At 39.1% G+C, this 21993-nt stretch overlaps 22 non-coding genes across 22 annotated transcripts; all 22 read right to left on the bottom strand.

Moving 5' to 3' along the window:
- Nucleotides 1–138: 138 nt before the first annotated feature.
- On the bottom strand, nucleotides 139–212 carry trnat-agu (transfer RNA threonine (anticodon AGU)). Its single transcript has one exon. It is a non-coding gene; the product is annotated as a tRNA-Thr (tRNA).
- A 750-nt stretch (nucleotides 213–962) lies between these two features.
- trnat-ugu (transfer RNA threonine (anticodon UGU)) lies at nucleotides 963–1036 on the bottom strand. The gene has a single exon. It is a non-coding gene; the product is annotated as a tRNA-Thr (tRNA).
- Nucleotides 1037–2183: 1147 nt separating this feature from the next.
- On the bottom strand, nucleotides 2184–2257 carry trnat-ugu (transfer RNA threonine (anticodon UGU)). Its single transcript has one exon. It is a non-coding gene; the product is annotated as a tRNA-Thr (tRNA).
- An 894-nt stretch (nucleotides 2258–3151) lies between these two features.
- trnat-agu (transfer RNA threonine (anticodon AGU)) lies at nucleotides 3152–3225 on the bottom strand. Its single transcript has one exon. It is a non-coding gene; the product is annotated as a tRNA-Thr (tRNA).
- A 398-nt stretch (nucleotides 3226–3623) lies between these two features.
- Nucleotides 3624–3697, bottom strand: trnat-ugu (transfer RNA threonine (anticodon UGU)). Its single transcript has one exon. It is a non-coding gene; the product is annotated as a tRNA-Thr (tRNA).
- A 491-nt stretch (nucleotides 3698–4188) lies between these two features.
- trnat-agu (transfer RNA threonine (anticodon AGU)) lies at nucleotides 4189–4262 on the bottom strand. The gene has a single exon. It is a non-coding gene; the product is annotated as a tRNA-Thr (tRNA).
- Nucleotides 4263–5040: 778 nt separating this feature from the next.
- trnat-agu (transfer RNA threonine (anticodon AGU)) lies at nucleotides 5041–5114 on the bottom strand. The gene has a single exon. It is a non-coding gene; the product is annotated as a tRNA-Thr (tRNA).
- Nucleotides 5115–5512: 398 nt separating this feature from the next.
- Nucleotides 5513–5586, bottom strand: trnat-ugu (transfer RNA threonine (anticodon UGU)). The gene has a single exon. It is a non-coding gene; the product is annotated as a tRNA-Thr (tRNA).
- A 1714-nt stretch (nucleotides 5587–7300) lies between these two features.
- Nucleotides 7301–7374, bottom strand: trnat-agu (transfer RNA threonine (anticodon AGU)). The gene has a single exon. It is a non-coding gene; the product is annotated as a tRNA-Thr (tRNA).
- Nucleotides 7375–7772: 398 nt separating this feature from the next.
- trnat-ugu (transfer RNA threonine (anticodon UGU)) lies at nucleotides 7773–7846 on the bottom strand. The gene has a single exon. It is a non-coding gene; the product is annotated as a tRNA-Thr (tRNA).
- Nucleotides 7847–8337: 491 nt separating this feature from the next.
- trnat-agu (transfer RNA threonine (anticodon AGU)) lies at nucleotides 8338–8411 on the bottom strand. Its single transcript has one exon. It is a non-coding gene; the product is annotated as a tRNA-Thr (tRNA).
- A 778-nt stretch (nucleotides 8412–9189) lies between these two features.
- trnat-agu (transfer RNA threonine (anticodon AGU)) lies at nucleotides 9190–9263 on the bottom strand. Its single transcript has one exon. It is a non-coding gene; the product is annotated as a tRNA-Thr (tRNA).
- Nucleotides 9264–9661: 398 nt separating this feature from the next.
- trnat-ugu (transfer RNA threonine (anticodon UGU)) lies at nucleotides 9662–9735 on the bottom strand. Its single transcript has one exon. It is a non-coding gene; the product is annotated as a tRNA-Thr (tRNA).
- Nucleotides 9736–10487: 752 nt separating this feature from the next.
- Nucleotides 10488–10561, bottom strand: trnat-ugu (transfer RNA threonine (anticodon UGU)). Its single transcript has one exon. It is a non-coding gene; the product is annotated as a tRNA-Thr (tRNA).
- A 946-nt stretch (nucleotides 10562–11507) lies between these two features.
- trnat-ugu (transfer RNA threonine (anticodon UGU)) lies at nucleotides 11508–11581 on the bottom strand. Its single transcript has one exon. It is a non-coding gene; the product is annotated as a tRNA-Thr (tRNA).
- Nucleotides 11582–13367: 1786 nt separating this feature from the next.
- Nucleotides 13368–13441, bottom strand: trnat-ugu (transfer RNA threonine (anticodon UGU)). Its single transcript has one exon. It is a non-coding gene; the product is annotated as a tRNA-Thr (tRNA).
- Nucleotides 13442–14588: 1147 nt separating this feature from the next.
- trnat-ugu (transfer RNA threonine (anticodon UGU)) lies at nucleotides 14589–14662 on the bottom strand. The gene has a single exon. It is a non-coding gene; the product is annotated as a tRNA-Thr (tRNA).
- Nucleotides 14663–18277: 3615 nt separating this feature from the next.
- trnat-agu (transfer RNA threonine (anticodon AGU)) lies at nucleotides 18278–18351 on the bottom strand. Its single transcript has one exon. It is a non-coding gene; the product is annotated as a tRNA-Thr (tRNA).
- A 376-nt stretch (nucleotides 18352–18727) lies between these two features.
- On the bottom strand, nucleotides 18728–18801 carry trnat-ugu (transfer RNA threonine (anticodon UGU)). The gene has a single exon. It is a non-coding gene; the product is annotated as a tRNA-Thr (tRNA).
- Nucleotides 18802–19113: 312 nt separating this feature from the next.
- Nucleotides 19114–19187, bottom strand: trnas-aga (transfer RNA serine (anticodon AGA)). The gene has a single exon. It is a non-coding gene; the product is annotated as a tRNA-Ser (tRNA).
- Nucleotides 19188–19753: 566 nt separating this feature from the next.
- trnas-aga (transfer RNA serine (anticodon AGA)) lies at nucleotides 19754–19827 on the bottom strand. The gene has a single exon. It is a non-coding gene; the product is annotated as a tRNA-Ser (tRNA).
- A 1840-nt stretch (nucleotides 19828–21667) lies between these two features.
- Nucleotides 21668–21741, bottom strand: trnat-agu (transfer RNA threonine (anticodon AGU)). Its single transcript has one exon. It is a non-coding gene; the product is annotated as a tRNA-Thr (tRNA).
- Between the last annotated feature and the right edge of the window lie 252 nt (nucleotides 21742–21993).

Below are 21993 nucleotides of genomic sequence, written 5' to 3'. Positions count from 1 at the left end.
AGACAACCACAGCGCCTTTTTTGCACGAAATCTAAAGTTGTTTCAACAGCTCACCATGCACCTCACTTTACATAAGATGTAGTTGAAAAGGTTTCTAAATAATATACTAATAACTACTGCTAATAACTAGGTATCAGCAGGCACTGCTGGGATTTGAACCCAGGATCTCCTGTTTACTAGACAGGCACTTTGACCAGCTAAGCCACAGCACCTTGTAATTTCAATATTTAAAGTTGTTTCTACACCTAACTTTACATAAGGTGGACGTGAAAATGGTTCTAAATAGCCTGCAATTTACCTACAGATGTAAATAGGTATCACCAGGCACTGCTGGGATTTGAACCCAAGATCTCCTGTTTTCAAGACAGGCACCTTGACCAGCTAAGCAACATCACCTTATTCGGGTAAAATTTAAAGTTGTTGCTGTTTTTACAGCTCAACATGCACCTCACTTTACATAAGGTGTACTTGAAAATGCTTCTAAATAATGTGCAATCTATCAAAAGCTGTAAATAGGTATCAGCAGGCGCTGCTGGTATTTCAACCCAGGATCTCCTGTTTACTAGACAGGCACTTTGAGCAGCTAAGCCACAGTGCCTTTTTTGCGCGAAATTTAAAGTTGTTTCCACAGCTCACCATGCACCTCACTTTACATAAGATGTAGTTGAAAATATTTCTAAATAACATGCAATCTATTATTGTTTCTCCACCTCACTTTACATAAGGTGTTCGTGAAAATCTATATACAAATGTAAGCAACTATCAAAAGACACTGCTGGGATTTGAACCCAGGATCTCTTGTTTAGAAGCCAGGCACTTTGACCATCTAAGCCACAGCACCTTAATGGGCAAAATTTAAAGGTGTTTTTACAACTCAACATGCACCTCACTTTACATAAGGTGTGCTTGAAAATGCTTCTAAATAATGTGCAATTTATCTAAATCTGTAATTTGGTATCAGCAGGCACTGCTGGGATTTGAACCCAGGATCTCCTGTTTACAAGACAGGCACTTTGACCAGCTAAGCCACAGCGCCTTTTTTGTGCAATATCTAAAGTTGTTTCCACAGCTCACTTTACATAAGGTGTACGTGAAAATGGATCTCAATAACCTACAGTCTCTCCAAATCTGTAATTAGGTATCACCTGGCACTGCTGTGAGTTGAACACATGATCTCCTGTTTACAAGACAGGCACTTTGACCAGCTAAGCAACATCACCTTATTCGGGTAAAATTTAAAGTTGTTGTTGTTTTTACAGCTCAACATGCACCTCACTTTACATAAGGTGTACGTGAAAATGGATCTCAATAACCTACAATCTATCCAAATCTGTAATTAGGTATCACCTGGCACTGCTGTGAGTTGAACGCATGATCTCCTGTTTACAAGACAGGCACTTTGACCAGCTAAGCAACATCACCTTATTCGGGTAAAATTTAAAGTTGTTGTTGTTTTTACAGCTCAACATGCACCTCACTTTACATAAGGTGTACTTGAAAATGCTTCTAAATAATGTGCAATCAATCAAAAGCTGTAAAAAGGTATCAGCAGGCGCTGCTGGGATTTGAACACAGGATCTCCTGTTTACTAGACAGGCACTTTGACCATCTAAGGCACAGCACCTTAATGGGCAAAGTTTAAAGGTGTTTTTACAACTCAACATGCACCTCACTTTACATAAGGTATACTTGAAAATGCTTCTAAATAATGTGCAATCTATCAAAAGCTGTAAATAGGTATCAGCAGGCGCTGCTGGTATTTCAACCCAGGATCTCCTGTTTACTAGACAGGCACTTTGAGCAGCTAAGCCACAGTGCCTTTTTTGCGCGAAATTTAAAGTTGTTTCCACAGCTCACCATGCACCTCACTTTACATAAGATGTAGTTGAAAATATTTCTAAATAACATGCAATCTATTATTGTTTCTCCACCTCACTTTACATAAGGTGTTCGTGAAAATCTATATACAAATGTAAGCAACTATCAAAAGACACTGCTGGGATTTGAACCCAGGATCTCTTGTTTAGAAGCCAGGCACTTTGACCATCTAAGCCACAGCACCTTAATGGGCAAAATTTAAAGGTGTTTTTACAACTCAACATGCACCTCACTTTACATAAGGTGTGCTTGAAAATGCTTCTAAATAATGTGCAATTTATCTAAATCTGTAATTTGGTATCAGCAGGCACTGCTGGGATTTGAACCCAGGATCTCCTGTTTACAAGACAGGCACTTTGACCAGCTAAGCCACAGCGCCTTTTTTTTGCAATATCTAAAGTTGTTTCCACAGCTCACTTTACATAAGGTGTACGTGAAAATGGATCTCAATAACCTACAGTCTCTCCAAATCTGTAATTAGGTATCACCTGGCACTGCTGTGAGTTGAACACATGATCTCCTGTTTACAAGACAGGCACTTTGACCAGCTAAGCAACATCACCTTATTCGGGTAAAATTTAAAGTTGTTGTTGTTTTTACAGCTCAACATGCACCTCACTTTACATAAGGTGTACGTGAAAATGGATCTCAATAACCTACAATCTATCCAAATCTGTAATTAGGTATCACCTGGCACTGCTGTGAGTTGAACACATGATCTCCTGTTTACAAGACAGGCACTTTGACCAGCTAAGCAACATCACCTTATTCGGGTAAAATTTAAAGTTGTTGTTGTTTTTACAGCTCAACATGCACCTCACTTTACATAAGGTGTACGTGAAAATGGATCTCAATAACCTACAATCTATCCAAATCTGTAATTAGGTAGCACCTGGCACTGCTGTGAGTTGAACGCATGATCTCCTGTTTACAAGACAGGCACTTTGACCAGCTAAGCAACATCACCTTATTCGGGTAAAATTTAAAGTTGTTGTTGTTTTTACAGCTCAATATGCACCTCACTTTACATAAGGTGTACTTGAAAATGCTTCTAAATAATGTGCAATCTATCAAAAGCTGTAAATAGGTATCAGCAGGCGCTGCTGGGATTTTAACCCAGGATCGCCTGTTTACTAGACAACCACAGCGCCTTTTTTGCACGAAATCTAAAGTTGTTTCAACAGCTCACCATGCACCTCACTTTACATAAGATGTAGTTGAAAAGGTTTCTAAATAATATACTAATAACTACTGCTAATAACTAGGTATCAGCAGGCACTGCTGGGATTTGAACCCAGGATCTCCTGTTTACTAGACAGGCACTTTGACCAGCTAAGCCACAGCGCCTTGTAATTTCAATATTTAAAGTTGTTTCTACACCGAACTTTACATAAGGTGGACGTGAAAATGGTTCTAAATAACCTGCAATTTACCTACAGATGTAAATAGGTATCACCAGGCACTGCTGGGATTTGAACCCAAGATCTCCTGTTTTCAAGACAGGCACCTTGACCAGGTAACCCACAGCGCCTTGATTTGGTAAAATCTAAAGTTGTTTCTACACCTCACTTTACATAAGGTGTACGTTAAAATGCTCCTAAATAATGTGCAATCTATCTAAATCTGTAATTTGGTATCAGCGGGCACTGCTGGGATTTGAACCTACACCTCACTTTACATAAGGTGTATGTGAAAATGCTTCAAAATAACCTGCAATCTATCTATATGTGTAAATAGGTATCACCTGGCACTGCTGGGAGTTGAACCCAGGATCTCCTGTTTACAAGACAGGCACTTTGACCAGCTAAGCCACAGCACCCTTGTTGCTGCAATATTTAAAGATGTTCCTACACCTCACTTTACATAAGGGGTACGTGAAAATGGATCTCAATTACCTACAATCTATCCAAATCTGTAATTAGGTATCACCTGGCACTGCTGTGAGTTGAACCCAGGATCTCCTGTTTAGAAGACAGGCACTTTGACCAGCTAAGCAACATCACCTTATTCGGGTAAAATTTAAAGTTGTTGTTGTTTTTACAGCTCAACATGCACCTCACTTTACATAATGTGTACTTGAAAATGCTTCTAAATAATGTGCAATCTATCAAAAGCTGTAAATAGGTATCAGCAGGCGCTGCTGGTATTTCAACCCAGGATCTCATGTTTACTAGACAACCACAGCGCCTTTTTTGCACGAAATCTAAAGTTGTTTCAACAGCTCACCATGCACCTCACTTTACATAAGATGTAGTTGAAAAGGTTTCTAAATAATATACTAATAACTACTGCTAATAACTAGGTATCAGCAGGCACTGCTGGGATTTGAACCCAGGATCTCCTGTTTACTAGACAGGCACTTTGACCAGCTAAGCCACAGCGCCTTGTAATTTCAATTTTTAAAGTTGTTTCTACACCTAACTTTACATAAGGTGGACGTGAAAATGGTTCTAAATAACCTGCAATTTACCTACAGATGTAAATAGGTATCACCAGGCACTGCTGGGATTTGAACCCAAGATCTCCTGTTTTCAAGACAGGCACCTTGACCAGGTAACCCACAGCGCCTTGATTTGTCAAAATCTAAAGTTGTTTCTACACCTCACTTTACATAAGGTGTACGTTAAAATGCTCCTAAATAATGTGCAATCTATCTAAATCTGTAATTTGGTATCAGCGGGCACTGCTGGGATTTGAACCTACACCTCACTTTACATAAGGTGTATGTGAAAATGCTTCTAAATAACCTGCAATCTATCTATATGTGTAAATAGGTATCACCTGGCACTGCTGGGAGTTGAACCCAGGATCTCCTGTTTACAAGACAGGCACTTTGACCAGCTAAGCAACATCACCTTATTCGGGTAAAATTTAAAGTTGTTGTTGTTTTTACAGCTCAATATGCACCTCACTTTACATAAGGTGTACTTGAAAATGCTTCTAAATAATGTGCAATCTATCAAAAGCTGTAAATAGGTATCAGCAGGCGCTGCTGGGATTTGAACCCAGGATCGCCTGTTTACTAGACAACCACAGCGCCTTTTTTGCACGAAATCTAAAGTTGTTTCAATAGCTCACCATGCACCTCACTTTACATAAGATGTAGTTGAAAAGGTTTCTATATAATATACTAATAACTACTGCTAATAACTAGGTATCAGCAGGCACTGCTGGGATTTGAACCCAGGATCTCCTGTTTACTAGACAGGCACTTTGACCAGCTAAGCCACAGCGCCTTGTAATTTCCATATTTAAAGTTGTTTCTACACCTAACTTTACATAAGGTGGACGTGAAAATGGTTATAAATAACCTGCAATTTACCTACAGATGTAAATAGGTATCACCAGGCACTGCTGGGATTTGAACCCAAGATCTCCTGTTTTCAAGACAGGCACCTTGACCAGGTAACCCACAGCGCCTTGATTTGTCAAAATCTAAAGTTGTTTCTACACCTCACTTTACATAAGGTGTACGTTAAAATGCTCCTAAATAATGTGCAATCTATCTAAATCTGTAATTTGGTATCAGCGGGCACTGCTGGGATTTGAACCTACACCTCACTTTACATAAGGTGTATGTGAAAATGCTTCTAAATAACCTGCAATCTATCTATATGTGTAAATAGGTATCACCTGGCACTGCTGGGAGTTGAACCCAGGATCTCCTGTTTACAAGACAGGCACTTTGACCAGCTAAGCCACAGCACCCTTGTTGCTGCAATATTTAAAGATGTTCCTACACCTCACTTTACATAAGGTGTACGTGAAAATGGATCTCATTTACCTACAATCTATCCAAATCTGTAATTAGGTATCACCTGGCACTGCTGTGAGTTGAACCCAGGATCTCCTGTTTACAAGACAGGCACTTTGACCAGCTAAGCAACATCACCTTATTCGGGTAAAATTTAAAGTTGTTGTTGTTTTTACAGCTCAACATGCACCTCACTTTACATAATGTGTACTTGAAAATGCTTCTAAATAATGTGCAATATATCAAAAGCTGTAAATAGGTATCAGCAGGCGCTGCTGGTATTTCAACCCAGGATCTCATGTTTACTAGACAGGCACTTTGACCAGCTAAGCCACAGTGCCTTTTTTGCTCGAAATCTACAGTTGTTTTTTACAGCTCACCATGCATCTCACTTTACATAAGATGTAGTTGAAAATATTTCTAAATAACATGCAATCTATTATTGTTTCTCCACCTCACTTTACATAAGGTGTACATGAAAATCTATATACAAATGTAAGAAACTATCAAAAGACACTGCTGGGATTTGAACCCTGGAGCTCTTGTTTAGAAGCCAGGCACTTTGACCACCTAAGCCACAGCACCTTAATGGACAAAATTTAAAGGTGTTTCCACAGCTCACTATGCACCTCACTTTACATAAGATGTAGTTGAAAAGGTTTCTAAATAATATGCAATCGATGTACATCTGTAAATAGGTATCAGCAGGCTCTGCTGGGATTTGAACCCAGGATCTCCTGTTTACAAGACAGGCTCTTTGACCAGCTAAGCCACAGCGCCTTTTTTGTGCAAAATCTAAAGTTGTTTCTACACCTAACTTTACATAAGGTGTACGTGAAAATGGTTCTTAATAACCTGCAATTTACCTACAGATGTAAATAGGTATCACCTGGCACTGCTGGGAGTTGAACCCAGGATCTCCTGTTTACAAGACAGGCACTTTGACCAGCTAAGCAACATCACCCTATTTTGGTAAAATTTAAAGTTGTTTTTACAGCTCAACATGCACCTCACTTTACATAAGGTGTGCTTGAAAATGCTTCTAAATAATGTGCAATCTATCTAAATCTGTAATTAGGTATCACCTGGCACTGCTGTGAGTTGAACGCATGATCTCCTGTTTACAAGACAGGCACTTTGACCAGCTAAGCAACATCACCTTATTCGGGTAAAATTTAAAGTTGTTGTTGTTTTTACAGCTCAACATGCACCTCACTTTACATAGGGTGTACTTGAAAATGCTTCTAAATAATGTGCAATCTTTCTAAATCTGTAATTAGGTATCACCTGGCACTGCTGTGAGTTGAACGCATGATCTCCTGTTTACAAGACAGGCACTTTGACCAGCTAAGCAACATCACCTTATTCGGGTAAAATTTAAAGTTGTTGTTGTTTTTACAGCTCAATATGCACCTCACTTTACATAAGGTGTACTTGAAAATGCTTCTAAATAATGTGCAATCTATCAAAAGCTGTAAATAGGTATCAGCAGGCGCTGCTGGGATTTTAACCCAGGATCGCCTGTTTACTAGACAACCACAGCGCCTTTTTTGCACGAAATCTAAAGTTGTTTCAACAGCTCACCATGCACCTCACTTTACATAAGATGTAGTTGAAAAGGTTTCTAAATAATATACTAATAACTACTGCTAATAACTAGGTATCAGCAGGCACTGCTGGGATTTGAACCCAGGATCTCCTGTTTACTAGACAGGCACTTTGACCAGCTAAGCCACAGCGCCTTGTAATTTCAATATTTAAAGTTGTTTCTACACCGAACTTTACATAAGGTGGACGTGAAAATGGTTCTAAATAACCTGCAATTTACCTACAGATGTAAATAGGTATCACCAGGCACTGCTGGGATTTGAACCCAAGATCTCCTGTTTTCAAGACAGGCACCTTGACCAGGTAACCCACAGCGCCTTGATTTGGTAAAATCTAAAGTTGTTTCTACACCTCACTTTACATAAGGTGTACGTTAAAATGCTCCTAAATAATGTGCAATCTATCTAAATCTGTAATTTGGTATCAGCGGGCACTGCTGGGATTTGAACCTACACCTCACTTTACATAAGGTGTATGTGAAAATGCTTCAAAATAACCTGCAATCTATCTATATGTGTAAATAGGTATCACCTGGCACTGCTGGGAGTTGAACCCAGGATCTCCTGTTTACAAGACAGGCACTTTGACCAGCTAAGCCACAGCACCCTTGTTGCTGCAATATTTAAAGATGTTCCTACACCTCACTTTACATAAGGGGTACGTGAAAATGGATCTCAATTACCTACAATCTATCCAAATCTGTAATTAGGTATCACCTGGCACTGCTGTGAGTTGAACCCAGGATCTCCTGTTTAGAAGACAGGCAATTTGACCAGCTAAGCAACATCACCTTATTCGGGTAAAATTTAAAGTTGTTGTTGTTTTTACAGCTCAACATGCACCTCACTTTACATAATGTGTACTTGAAAATGCTTCTAAATAATGTGCAATCTATCAAAAGCTGTAAATAGGTATCAGCAGGCGCTGCTGGTATTTCAACCCAGGATCTCATGTTTACTAGACAACCACAGCGCCTTTTTTGCACGAAATCTAAAGTTGTTTCAACAGCTCACCATGCACCTCACTTTACATAAGATGTAGTTGAAAAGGTTTCTAAATAATATACTAATAACTACTGCTAATAACTAGGTATCAGCAGGCACTGCTGGGATTTGAACCCAGGATCTCCTGTTTACTAGACAGGCACTTTGACCAGCTAAGCCACAGCGCCTTGTAATTTCAATTTTTAAAGTTGTTTCTACACCTAACTTTACATAAGGTGGACGTGAAAAAGGTTCTAAATAACCTGCAATTTACCTACAGATGTAAATAGGTATCACCAGGCACTGCTGGGATTTGAACCCAAGATCTCCTGTTTTCAAGACAGGCACCTTGACCAGGTAACCCACAGCGCCTTGATTTGTCAAAATCTAAAGTTGTTTCTACACCTCACTTTACATAAGGTGTACGTTAAAATGCTCCTAAATAATGTGCAATCTATCTAAATCTGTAATTTGGTATCAGCGGGCACTGCTGGGATTTGAACCTACACCTCACTTTACATAAGGTGTATGTGAAAATGCTTCTAAATAACCTGCAATCTATCTATATGTGTAAATAGGTATCACCTGGCACTGCTGGGAGTTGAACCCAGGATCTCCTGTTTACAAGACAGGCACTTTGACCAGCTAAGCAACATCACCTTATTCGGGTAAAATTTAAAGTTGTTGTTGTTTTTACAGCTCAATATGCACCTCACTTTACATAAGGTGTACTTGAAAATGCTTGTAAATAATGTGCAATCTATCAAAAGCTGTAAATAGGTATCAGCAGGCGCTGCTGGGATTTGAACCCAGGATCGCCTGTTTACTAGACAACCACAGCGCCTTTTTTGCACGAAATCTAAAGTTGTTTCAATAGCTCACCATGCACCTCACTTTACATAAGATGTAGTTGAAAAGGTTTCTATATAATATACTAATAACTACTGCTAATAACTAGGTATCAGCAGGCACTGCTGGGATTTGAACCCAGGATCTCCTGTTTACTAGACAGGCACTTTGACCAGCTAAGCCACAGCGCCTTGTAATTTCAATATTTAAAGTTGTTTCTACACCTAACTTTACATAAGGTGGACGTGAAAATGGTTATAAATAACCTGCAATTTACCTACAGATGTAAATAGGTATCACCAGGCACTGCTGGGATTTGAACCCAAGATCTCCTGTTTTCAAGACAGGCACCTTGACCAGGTAACCCACAGCGCCTTGATTTGTCAAAATCTAAAGTTGTTTCTACACCTCACTTTACATAAGGTGTACGTTAAAATGCTCCTAAATAATGTGCAATCTATCTAAATCTGTAATTTGGTATCAGCGGGCACTGCTGGGATTTGAACCTACACCTCACTTTACATAAGGTGTATGTGAAAATGCTTCTAAATAACCTGCAATCTATCTATATGTGTAAATAGGTATCACCTGGCACTGCTGGGAGTTGAACCCAGGATCTCCTGTTTACAAGACAGGCACTTTGACCAGCTAAGCCACAGCACCCTTGTTGCTGCAATATTTAAAGATGTTCCTACACCTCACTTTACATAAGGTGTACGTGAAAATGGATCTCAATTACCTACAATCTATCCAAATCTGTAATTAGGTATCACCTGGCACTGCTGTGAGTTGAACCCAGGATCTCCTGTTTACAAGACAGGCACTTTGACCAGCTAAGCAACATCACCTTATTCGGGTAAAATTTAAAGTTGTTGTTGTTTTTACAGCTCAACATGCACCTCACTTTACATAATGTGTACTTGAAAATGCTTCTAAATAATGTGCAATATATCAAAAGCTGTAAATAGGTATCAGCAGGCGCTGCTGGTATTTCAACCCAGGATCTCATGTTTACTAGACAGGCACTTTGACCAGCTAAGCCACAGTGCCTTTTTTGCTCGAAATCTACAGTTGTTTTTTACAGCTCACCATGCATCTCACTTTACATAAGATGTAGTTGAAAATATTTCTAAATAACATGCAATCTATTATTGTTTCTCCACCTCACTTTACATAAGGTGTACGTGAAAATCTATATACAAATGTAAGAAACTATCAAAAGACACTGCTGGGATTTGAACCCTGGAGCTCTTGTTTAGAAGCCAGGCACTTTGACCATCTAAGCCACAGCACCTTAATGGCCAAAATTTAAAGGTGTTTCCACAGCTCACTATGCACCTCACTTTACATAAGATGTAGTTGAAAAGGTTTCTAAATAATATGCAATCGATGTACATCTGTAAATAGGTATCAGCAGGCACTGCTGGGATTTGAACCCAGGATCTCCTGTTTACAAGACAGGCTCTTTGACCAGCTAAGCCACAGCGCCTTTTTTGTGCAAAATCTAAAGTTGTTTCTACACCTAACTTTACATAAGGTGTACGTGAAAATGGTTCTTAATAACCTGCAATTTACCTACAGATGTAAATAGGTATCACCTGGCACTGCTGGGAGTTGAACCCAGGATCTCCTGTTTACAAGACAGGCACTTTGACCAGCTAAGCAACATCACCCTATTTTGGTAAAATTTAAAGTTGTTTTTACAGCTCAACATGCACCTCACTTTACATAAGGTGTGCTTGAAAATGCTTCTAAATAATGTGCAATCTATCTAAATCTGTAATTAGGTATCACCTGGCACTGCTGTGAGTTGAACGCATGATCTCCTGTTTACAAGACAGGCACTTTGACCAGCTAAGCAACATCACCTTATTCGGGTAAAATTTAAAGTTGTTGTTGTTTTTACAGCTCAACATGCACCTCACTTTACATAAGGTGTACTTGAAAATGCTTCTAAATAATGTGCATTCTATCAAAACCTGTAAATAGGTATCAGCAGGCGCTGCTGGGATTTGAACCGAGGATCTCCTGTTTACTAGACAGGCACTTTGACCAGCTAAGCCACAGCGCCTTTTTAGCACAAAATCTAAAGTTGTTTCCACAGCTCACCATGCATCTCACTTTACATAAGATGTAGTTGAAAATATTTCTAAATAACATGCAATCTATTATTGTTTCTCCACCTCACTTTACATAAGGTGTACGTGAAAATCTATATACAGATGTAAGCAACTTTTAAAAGACACTGCTGGGATTTGAACCCAGGATCTCTTGTTTAGAAGCCAGGCACTTTGACCATCTAAGCCACAGCACCTTAATGGGCAAAATTTAAAGGTGTTTTTACAACTCAACATGCACCTCACTTTACATAAGGTGTACTTGAAAATGCTTCTAAATAATGTGCAATTTATCTAAAACTGTAATTTTGTATCAGCAGGCACTGCTGGGATTTGAACCCAGGATCTCCTGTTTACAAGACAGGCACTTTGACCAGCTAAGCCACAGCGCCTTTTTTGTGCAAAATCTAAAGTTGTTTCCACAGCTCACTTTACATACGGTGTACGTGAAAATGGATCTCAATAACCTACAATCTATCCAAATCTGTAATAAGGTATCACCTGGCACTGCTGTGAGTTGAACGCATGATCTCCTGTTTACAAGACAGGCACTTTGACCAGCTAAGCCACAGCGCCTTGTAATTTCAATATTTATAGTTGTTTCTACACCTAACTTTACATAAGGTGGACGTGAAAATGGTTCTAAATAACCTGCAATTTACCTACAGATGTAAATAGGTATCACCAGGCACTGCTGGGATTTGAACCCAAGATCTCCTGTTTTCAAGACAGGCACCTTGACCAGGTAACCCACAGCGCCTTGATTTGTCAAAATCTAAAGTTGTTTCTACACCTCACTTTACATAAGGTGTACGTTAAAATGCTCCTAAATAATGTGCAATCTATCTAATTCTGTAATTTGGTATCAGCGGGCACTGCTGGGATTTGAACCTACACCTCACTTTACATAAGGTGTATGTGAAAATGCTTCTAAATAACCTGCAATCTATCTATATGTGTAAATAGGTATCACCTGGCACTGCTGGGAGTTGAACCCAGGATCTCCTGTTTACAAGACAGGCACTTTGACCAGCTAAGCAACATCACCTTATTCGGGTAAAATTTAAAGTTGTTGTTGTTTTTACAGCTCAATATGCACCTCACTTTACATAAGGTGTACTTGAAAATGCTTCTAAATAATGTGCAATCTATCAAAAGCTGTAAATAGGTATCAGCAGGCACTGCTGGGATTTGAACCCAGGATCGCCTGTTTACTAGACAACCACAGCGCCTTTTTTGCACGAAATCTAAAGTTGTTTCAACAGCTCACCATGCACCTCACTTTACATAAGATGTAGTTGAAAAGGTTTCTAAATAATATACTAATAACTACTGCTAATAACTAGGTATCAGCAGGCACTGCTGGGATTTGAACCCAGGATCTCCTGTTTACTAGACAGGCACTTTGACCAGCTAAGCCACAGCACCTTGTAATTTCAATATTTAAAGTTGTTTCTACACCTAACTTTACATAAGGTGGACGTGAAAATGGTTCTAAATAGCCTGCAATTTACCTACAGATGTAAATAGGTATCACCAGGCACTGCTGGGATTTGAACCCAAGATCTCCTGTTTTCAAGACAGGCACCTTGACCAGCTAAGCAACATCACCTTATTCGGGTAAAATTTAAAGTTGTTGCTGTTTTTACAGCTCAACATGCACCTCACTTTACATAAGGTGTACTTGAAAATGCTTCTAAATAATGTGCAATCTATCAAAAGCTGTAAATAGGTATCAGCAGGCGCTGCTGGTATTTCAACCCAGGATCTCCTGTTTACTAGACAGGCACTTTGAGCAGCTAAGCCACAGTGCCTTTTTTGCGCGAAATTTAAAGTTGTTTCCACAGCTCACCATGCACCTCACTTTACATAAGATGTAGTTGAAAATATTTCTAAATAACATGCAATCTATTATTGTTTCTCCACCTCACTTTACATAAGGTGTTCGTGAAAATCTATATACAAATGTAAGCAACTATCAAAAGACACTGCTGGGATTTGAACCCAGGATCTCTTGTTTAGAAGCCAGGCACTTTGACCATCTAAGCCACAGCACCTTAATGGGCAAAATTTAAAGGTGTTTTTACAACTCAACATGCACCTCACTTTACATAAGGTGTGCTTGAAAATGCTTCTAAATAATGTGCAATTTATCTAAATCTGTAATTTGGTATCAGCAGGCACTGCTGGGATTTGAACCCAGGATCTCCTGTTTACAAGACAGGCACTTTGACCAGCTAAGCCACAGCGCCTTTTTTGTGCAATATCTAAAGTTGTTTCCACAGCTCACTTTACATAAGGTGTACGTGAAAATGGATCTCAATAACCTACAGTCTCTCCAAATCTGTAATTAGGTATCACCTGGCACTGCTGTGAGTTGAACACATGATCTCCTGTTTACAAGACAGGCACTTTGACCAGCTAAGCAACATCACCTTATTCGGGTAAAATTTAAAGTTGTTGTTGTTTTTACAGCTCAACATGCACCTCACTTTACATAAGGTGTACGTGAAAATGGATCTCAATAACCTACAATCTATCCAAATCTGTAATTAGGTATCACCTGGCACTGCTGTGAGTTGAACGCATGATCTCCTGTTTACAAGACAGGCACTTTGACCAGCTAAGCAACATCACCTTATTCGGGTAAAATTTAAAGTTGTTGTTGTTTTTACAGCTCAACATGCACCTCACTTTACATAAGGTGTACTTGAAAATGCTTCTAAATAATGTGCAATCAATCAAAAGCTGTAAAAAGGTATCAGCAGGCGCTGCTGGGATTTGAACACAGGATCTCCTGTTTACTAGACAGGCACTTTGACCATCTAAGGCACAGCACCTTAATGGGCAAAGTTTAAAGGTGTTTTTACAACTCAACATGCACCTCACTTTACATAAGGTATACTTGAAAATGCTTCTAAATAATGTGCAATCTATCAAAAGCTGTAAATAGGTATCAGCAGGCGCTGCTGGTATTTCAACCCAGGATCTCCTGTTTACTAGACAGGCACTTTGAGCAGCTAAGCCACAGTGCCTTTTTTGCGCGAAATTTAAAGTTGTTTCCACAGCTCACCATGCACCTCACTTTACATAAGATGTAGTTGAAAATATTTCTAAATAACATGCAATCTATTATTGTTTCTCCACCTCACTTTACATAAGGTGTTCGTGAAAATCTATATACAAATGTAAGCAACTATCAAAAGACACTGCTGGGATTTGAACCCAGGATCTCTTGTTTAGAAGCCAGGCACTTTGACCATCTAAGCCACAGCACCTTAATGGGCAAAATTTAAAGGTGTTTTTACAACTCAACATGCACCTCACTTTACATAAGGTGTGCTTGAAAATGCTTCTAAATAATGTGCAATTTATCTAAATCTGTAATTTGGTATCAGCAGGCACTGCTGGGATTTGAACCCAGGATCTCCTGTTTACAAGACAGGCACTTTGACCAGCTAAGCCACAGCGCCTTTTTTTTGCAATATCTAAAGTTGTTTCCACAGCTCACTTTACATAAGGTGTACGTGAAAATGGATCTCAATAACCTACAGTCTCTCCAAATCTGTAATTAGGTATCACCTGGCACTGCTGTGAGTTGAACACATGATCTCCTGTTTACAAGACAGGCACTTTGACCAGCTAAGCAACATCACCTTATTCGGGTAAAATTTAAAGTTGTTGTTGTTTTTACAGCTCAACATGCACCTCACTTTACATAAGGTGTACGTGAAAATGGATCTCAATAACCTACAATCTATCCAAATCTGTAATTAGGTATCACCTGGCACTGCTGTGAGTTGAACACATGATCTCCTGTTTACAAGACAGGCACTTTGACCAGCTAAGCAACATCACCTTATTCGGGTAAAATTTAAAGTTGTTGTTGTTTTTACAGCTCAACATGCACCTCACTTTACATAAGGTGTACGTGAAAATGGATCTCAATAACCTACAATCTATCCAAATCTGTAATTAGGTAGCACCTGGCACTGCTGTGAGTTGAACGCATGATCTCCTGTTTACAAGACAGGCACTTTGACCAGCTAAGCAACATCACCTTATTCGGGTAAAATTTAAAGTTGTTGTTGTTTTTACAGCTCAGCATGCACCTCACTTTACATAAGGTGTACTTGAAAATGCTTCTAAATAATGTGCAATCTATCAAAAGCTGTAAATAGGTATCAGCAGGCGCTGCTGGTATTTCAACCCAGGATCTCCTGTTTACTAGACAGGCACTTTGACCAGCTAAGCCACAGTGCCTTTTTTGCGCGAAATCTAAAGTTGTTTCCACAGCTCACCATGCACCTCACTTTACATAAGATGTAGTTGAAAATATTTCTAAATAACATGCAATCTATTATTGTTTCTCCACCTCACTTTACATAAGGTGTTCGTGAAAATCTATATACAAATGTAAGCAACTATCAAAAGACACTGCTGGGATTTCAACCCAGGATCTCTTGTTTAGAAGCCAGGCACTTTGACCATCTAAGCCACAGCACCTTAATGGGCAAAATTTAAAGGTGTTTTTACAACTCAATATGCACCTCACTTTACATAAGGTGTAATTGAAAATGCTTCTAAATAATGTGCAATCTATCTAAATCTGTAATTAGGTATCACCTGGCACTGCTGTGAGTTGAACGCATGATCTGCTGTTTACAAGACAGGCACTTTGACCAGCTAAGCAACATCACCTTATTCGGGTAAAATTTAAAGTTGTTGTTGTTTTTACAGCTCAACATGCACCTCACTTTACATAAGGTGTACGTGAAAATGGATCTCAATAACCTACAATCTATCCAAATCTGTAATTAGGTATCACCTGGCACTGCTGTGAGTTGAACGCATGATCTCCTGTTTACAAGACAGGCACTTTGACCAGCTAAGCAACATCACCTTATTCGGGTAAAATTTAAAGTTGTTGTTGTTTTTACAGCTCAACATGCACCTCACTTTACATAAGGTGTACGTGACAATGGATCTCAATAACCTACAATCTATTCAAATCTGTAATTAGGTATCACCTGGTACTGCTGTGAGTTGAACGCATGATCTCCTGTTTACAAGACAGGCACTTTGACCAGCTAAGCAACATCACCTTATTCGGGTAAAATTTAAAGTTGTTGTTGTTTTTACAGCTCAACATGCACCTCACTTTACATAAGGTGTACTTGAAAATGCTTCTAAATAATGTGCAATCTATCAAAAGCTGTAAAAAGGTATCAGCAGGCGCTGCTGGGATTTGAACCCAGGATCTCCTGTTTACTACACAGGCACTTTGACCATCTAAGGCACAGCACCTTAATGGGCAAAATTTAAAGGTGTTTTTACAACTCAACATGCACCTCACTTTACATAAGGTGTGCTTGAAAATGCTTCTAAATAATGTGCAATCTATCAAAAGCTGTAAATAGGTATCAGCAGGCGCTGCTGGTATTTCAACCCAGGATCTCCTGTTTACTAGACAGGCACTTTGACCAGCTAAGCCACAGTGCCTTTTTTGCGCGAAATTTAAAGTTGTTTCCACAGCTCACCATGCACCTCACTTTACATAAGATGTAGTTGAAAATATTTCTAAATAACATGCAATCTATTATTGTTTCTCCACCTCACTTTACATAAGGTGTTCGTGAAAATCTATATACAAATGTAAGCAACTATCAAAAGACACTGCTGGGATTTGAACCCAGGATCTCTTGTTTAGAAGCCAGGCACTTTGACCATCTAAGCCACAGCACCTTAATGGGCAAAATTTAAAGGTGTTTTTACAACTCAACATGCACCTCACTTTACATAAGGTGTGCTTGAAAATGCTTCTAAATAATGTGCAATTTATCTAAATCTGTAATTTGGTATCAGCAGGCACTGCTGGGATTTAAACTCAGGATCTCCTGTTTACAAGACAGGCACTTTGACCAGCTAAGCCACAGCGCCTTTTTTGTGCAATATCTAAAGTTGTTTCCACAGCTCACTTTACATAAGGTGTACGTGAAAATGGATCTCAATAACCTACAGTCTCTCCAAATCTGTAATTAGGTATCACCTGGCACTGCTGTGAGTTGAACACATGATCTCCTGTTTACAAGACAGGCACTTTGACCAGCTAAGCAACATCACCTTATTCGGGTAAAATTTAAAGTTGTTGTTGTTTTTACAGCTCAACATGCACCTCACTTTACATAAGGTGTACGTGAAAATGGATCTCAATAACCTACAATCTATCCAAATCTGTAATTAGGTATCACCTGGCACTGCTGTGAGTTGAACGCATGATCTCCTGTTTACAAGACAGGCACTTTGACCAGCTAAGCAACATCACCTTATTCGAGAAAAATTTAAAGTTGTTGTTGTTTTTACAGCTCAACATGCACCTCACTTTACATAAGGTGTACTTGAAAATGCTTCTAAATAATGTGAAATCTATCAAAAGCTGTAAATAGGTATCAGCAGGCGCTGCTGGTATTTCAACCCAGGATCTCCTGTTTACTAGACAGGCACTTTGACCAGCTAAGCCACAGTGCCTTTTTTGCGCGAAATTTAAAGTTGTTTCCACAGCTCACCATGCACCTCACTTTACATAAGATGTAGTTGAAAATATTTCTAAATAACATGCAATCTATTATTGTTTCTCCATCTCACTTTACATAAGGTGTTTGTGAAAATCTATATACAAATGTAAGCAAATATCTAAAGACACTGCTGGGATTTCAACCCAGGATCTCTTGTTTAGAAGCCAGGCACTTTGACCATCTAAGCCACAGCACCTTAATGGGCAAAATTTAAAGGTGTTTTTACAACTCAATATGCACCTCACTTTACATAAGGTGTACTTGAAAATGCTTCTAAATATTCTGCAATCTATCTAAATCGGTAAATAGGTATCAGCAGGCAATGCTGCGATTTGAACTCAGGATCTCCTGTTTACAAAACACGCACTTTGACCAGCTGAGCCACAGTGCCTTTTTTGCACCAAATCTAAAGTTGTTTCCACAGCTCACTATGCACCTCACTTTACATAAGATGTAGTTGAAAAGGTTTCTAAATAATATGCAATCGATTTACATCTGTAAATAGGTATCAGCAGGCACTGCTGGGATTTGAACCCAGGATCTCCTGTTTACTAGACAGGCACTTTGACCAGCTAAGCCACAGCGCCTTGTAATTGCGACATTTAAAGTTGTTTCTACACCTAACTTTACATAAGGTGTTCGTGAAAATGGTTCTTAACAACCTGCAATTTACCTACAGATGTAAATAGGTATCACCAGGCACTGATGGGATTTGAACCCAGGATCTCCTGTTTACAAGACAGGCACTTTGACCAGCTAACCCACAGGGCCTTGTTCCTGCAATATTTAAAGTTGTTAATACACCTCACTTTACAAAAGGTGACCATCTAAGCCACAGCACCTTAATGGGCAAAATTTAAAGGTGTTTTTACAACTCAACATGCACCTCACTTTACATAAGGTGTACTTGAAAATGCTTCTAAATAATGTGCAATTTATCTAAATCTGTAATTTTGTATCAGCAGGCACTGCTGGGATTTGAACCCAGGATCTCCTGTTTACAAGACAGGCACTTTGACCAGCTAAGCCACAGCGCCTTTTTTGTGCAAAATCTAAAGTTGTTTCCACAGCTCACTTTACATACGGTGTACGTGAAAATGGATCTCAATAACCTACAATCTATCCAAATCTGTAATAAGGTATCACCTGGCACTGCTGTGAGTTGAACGCATGATCTCCTGTTTACAAGACAGGCACTTTGACCAGCTAAGCAACATCACCTTATTCGGGTAAAATTTAAAGTTGTTGTTGTTTTTACAGCTCAACATGCACCTCACTTTACATAAGGTGTACTTGAAAATGCTTCTAAATAATGTGCATTCTATCAAAAGCTGGAAATAGGTATCAGCAGGCGCTGCTGGGATTTGAACCCAGGATCTCCTGTTTTCTAGACAGGCACTTTGACCAGCTAAGCCACAGCGCCTTTTTAGCACAAAATCTAAAGTTGTTTCCACAGCTCACCATGCACCTCACTTTACATAAGATGTAGTTGAAAATATTTCTAAATAACATGCAATCTATTTTTGTTTCTCCACCTCACTTTACATAAGGTGTACGTGAAAATCTATATACAAATGTAAGCAACTATCAAAAGACACTGCTGGGATTTGAACCCAGGATCTCTTGTTTAGAAGCCAGGGACTTTGACCATCTAAGCCACAGCACCTTAATGGGCAACATTTAAAGGTGTTTTTACAACTCAATATGCACCTCACTTTACATAAGGTGTACTTGAATATGCTTCTAAATAATGTGCAATCTATCTAAATCTGTAATTAGGTATCACCTGGCACTGCTGTGAGATGAACGCATGATCTCCTGTTTACAAGACAGGCACTTTGACCAGCTAAGCAACATCACCTTATTCGGGTAAAATTTAAAGTTGTTGTTGTTTTTACAGCTCAACATGCACCTCACTTTACATAAGGTGTACTTGAAAATGCTTCTAAATAATGTGCATTCTATCAAAAGCTGGAAATAGGTATCAGCAGGCGCTGCTGGGATTTGAACCCAGGATCTCCTGTTTTCTAGACAGGCACTTTGACCAGCTAAGCCACAGCGCCTTTTTAGCACAAAATCTAAAGTTGTTTCCACAGCTCACCATGCACCTCACTTTACATAAGATGTAGTTGAAAATATTTCTAAATAACATGCAATCTATTATTGTTTCTCCACCTCACTTTACATAAGGTGTACGTGAAAATCTATATACAAATGTAAGCAACTATCAAAAGACACTGCTGGGATTTGAACCCAAGATCTCTTGTTTAGAAGCCAGGCACTTTGACCATCTAAGCCACAGCACCTTAATGAGCAAAATTTAAAGGTGTTTTTACAACTCAATATGCACCTCACTTTACATAAGGTGTACTTGAAAATGCTTCTAAATAATGTGCAATCTTTCTAAATCTGTAATTAGGTATCACCTGGCACTGCTGTGAGTTGAACGCATGATCTCCTGTTTACAAGACAGGCACTTTGACCAGCTAAGCAACATCACCTTATTCGGGTAAAATTTAAAGTTGTTGTTGTTTTTACAGCTCAATATGCACCTCACTTTACATAAGGTGTACTTGAAAATGCTTCTAAATAATGTGCAATCTATCAAAAGCTGTAAATAGGTATCAGCAGGCGCTGCTGGGATTTCAACCCAGGATCTCCTGTTTACTAGATAGGCACTTTGACCAGCTAAGCCACAGTGCCTTTTTTGCACGAAATCTAAAGTTGTTTCCGAAGCTCACCATGCATCTCACTTTACATAAGATGTAGTTGAAAATATTTCTAAATAACATGCAATCTATTATTGTTTCTCCACCTCACTTTACATAAGGTGTACGTGAAAATCTATATACAAATGTAAGCAACTATCAAAAGACACTGCTGGGATTTGAACCCAGGATCTCTTGTTTAGAAGCCAGGGACTTTGACCATCTAAGCCACAGCACCTTAATGGGCAACATTTAAAGGTGTTTTTACAACTCAATATGCACCTCACTTTACATAAGGTGTACTTGAAAATGCTTCTAAATAATGTGCAATCTATCTAAATCTGTAATTAGGTATCACCTGGCACTGCTGTGAGATGAACGCATGATCTCCTGTTTACAAGACAGGCACTTTGACCAGCTAAGCAACATCACCTAATTCGGGAAAAATTTAAAGTTGTTGTTGTTTTTACAGCTCAACATGCACCTCACTTTACATAAGGTGTACTTGAAAATGCTTCTAAATAATGTGAAATCTATCAAAAGCTGTAAATAGGTATCAGCAGGCGCTGCTGGTATTTCAACCCAGGATCTCCTGTTTACTAGACAGGCACTTTGACCAGCTAAGCCACAGTGCCTTTTTTGCGCGAAATTTAAAGTTGTTTCCACAGCTCACCATGCACCTCACTTTACATAAGATGTAGTTGAAAATATTTCTAAATAACATGCAATCTATAATTGTTTCTCCATCTCACTTTACATAAGGTGTTTGTGAAAATCTATATACAAATGTAAGCAAATATCAAAAGACACTGCTGGGATTTCAACCCAGGATCTCTTGTTTAGAAGCCAGGCACTTTGACCATCTAAGCCACAGCACCTTAATGGGCAAAATTTAAAGGTGTTTTTACAACTCAATATGCACCTCACTTTACATAAGGTGTACTTGAAAATGCTTCTAAATATTCTGCAATCTATCTAAATCGGTAAATAGGTATCAGCAGGCAATGCTGCGATTTGAACTCAGGATCTCCTGTTTACAAAACACGCACTTTGACCAGCTGAGCCACAGTGCCTTTTTTGCACCAAATCTAAAGTTGTTTCCACAGCTCACTATGCACCTCACTTTACATAAGATGTAGTTGAAAAGGTTTCTAAATAATATGCAATCGATTTACATCTGTAAATAGGTATCAGCAGGCACTGCTGGGATTTGAACCCAGGATCTCCTGTTTACTAGACAGGCACTTTGACCAGCTAAGCCACAGCGCCTTGTTATTGCGACATTTAAAGTTGTTTCTACACCTAACTTTACATAAGGTGTTCGTGAAAATGGTTCTTAACAACCTGCAATTTACCTACAGATGTAAATAGGTATCACCAGGCACTGATGGGATTTGAACCCAGGATCTCCTGTTTACAAGACAGGCACTTTGACCAGCTAACCCACAGGGCCTTGTTCCTGCAATATTTAAAGTTGTTAATACACCTCACTTTACAAAAGGTGACCATCTAAGCCACAGC

The sequence above is a fragment of the Betta splendens genome, chromosome 9, assembly GCF_900634795.4.
Source record: "Betta splendens chromosome 9, fBetSpl5.4, whole genome shotgun sequence".
NCBI lineage: Eukaryota > Metazoa > Chordata > Actinopteri > Anabantiformes > Osphronemidae > Betta > Betta splendens.
The sequence above is the reverse complement of the archived record's forward strand: the minus strand, read 5'-3'. Positions and strand labels throughout refer to the sequence as shown.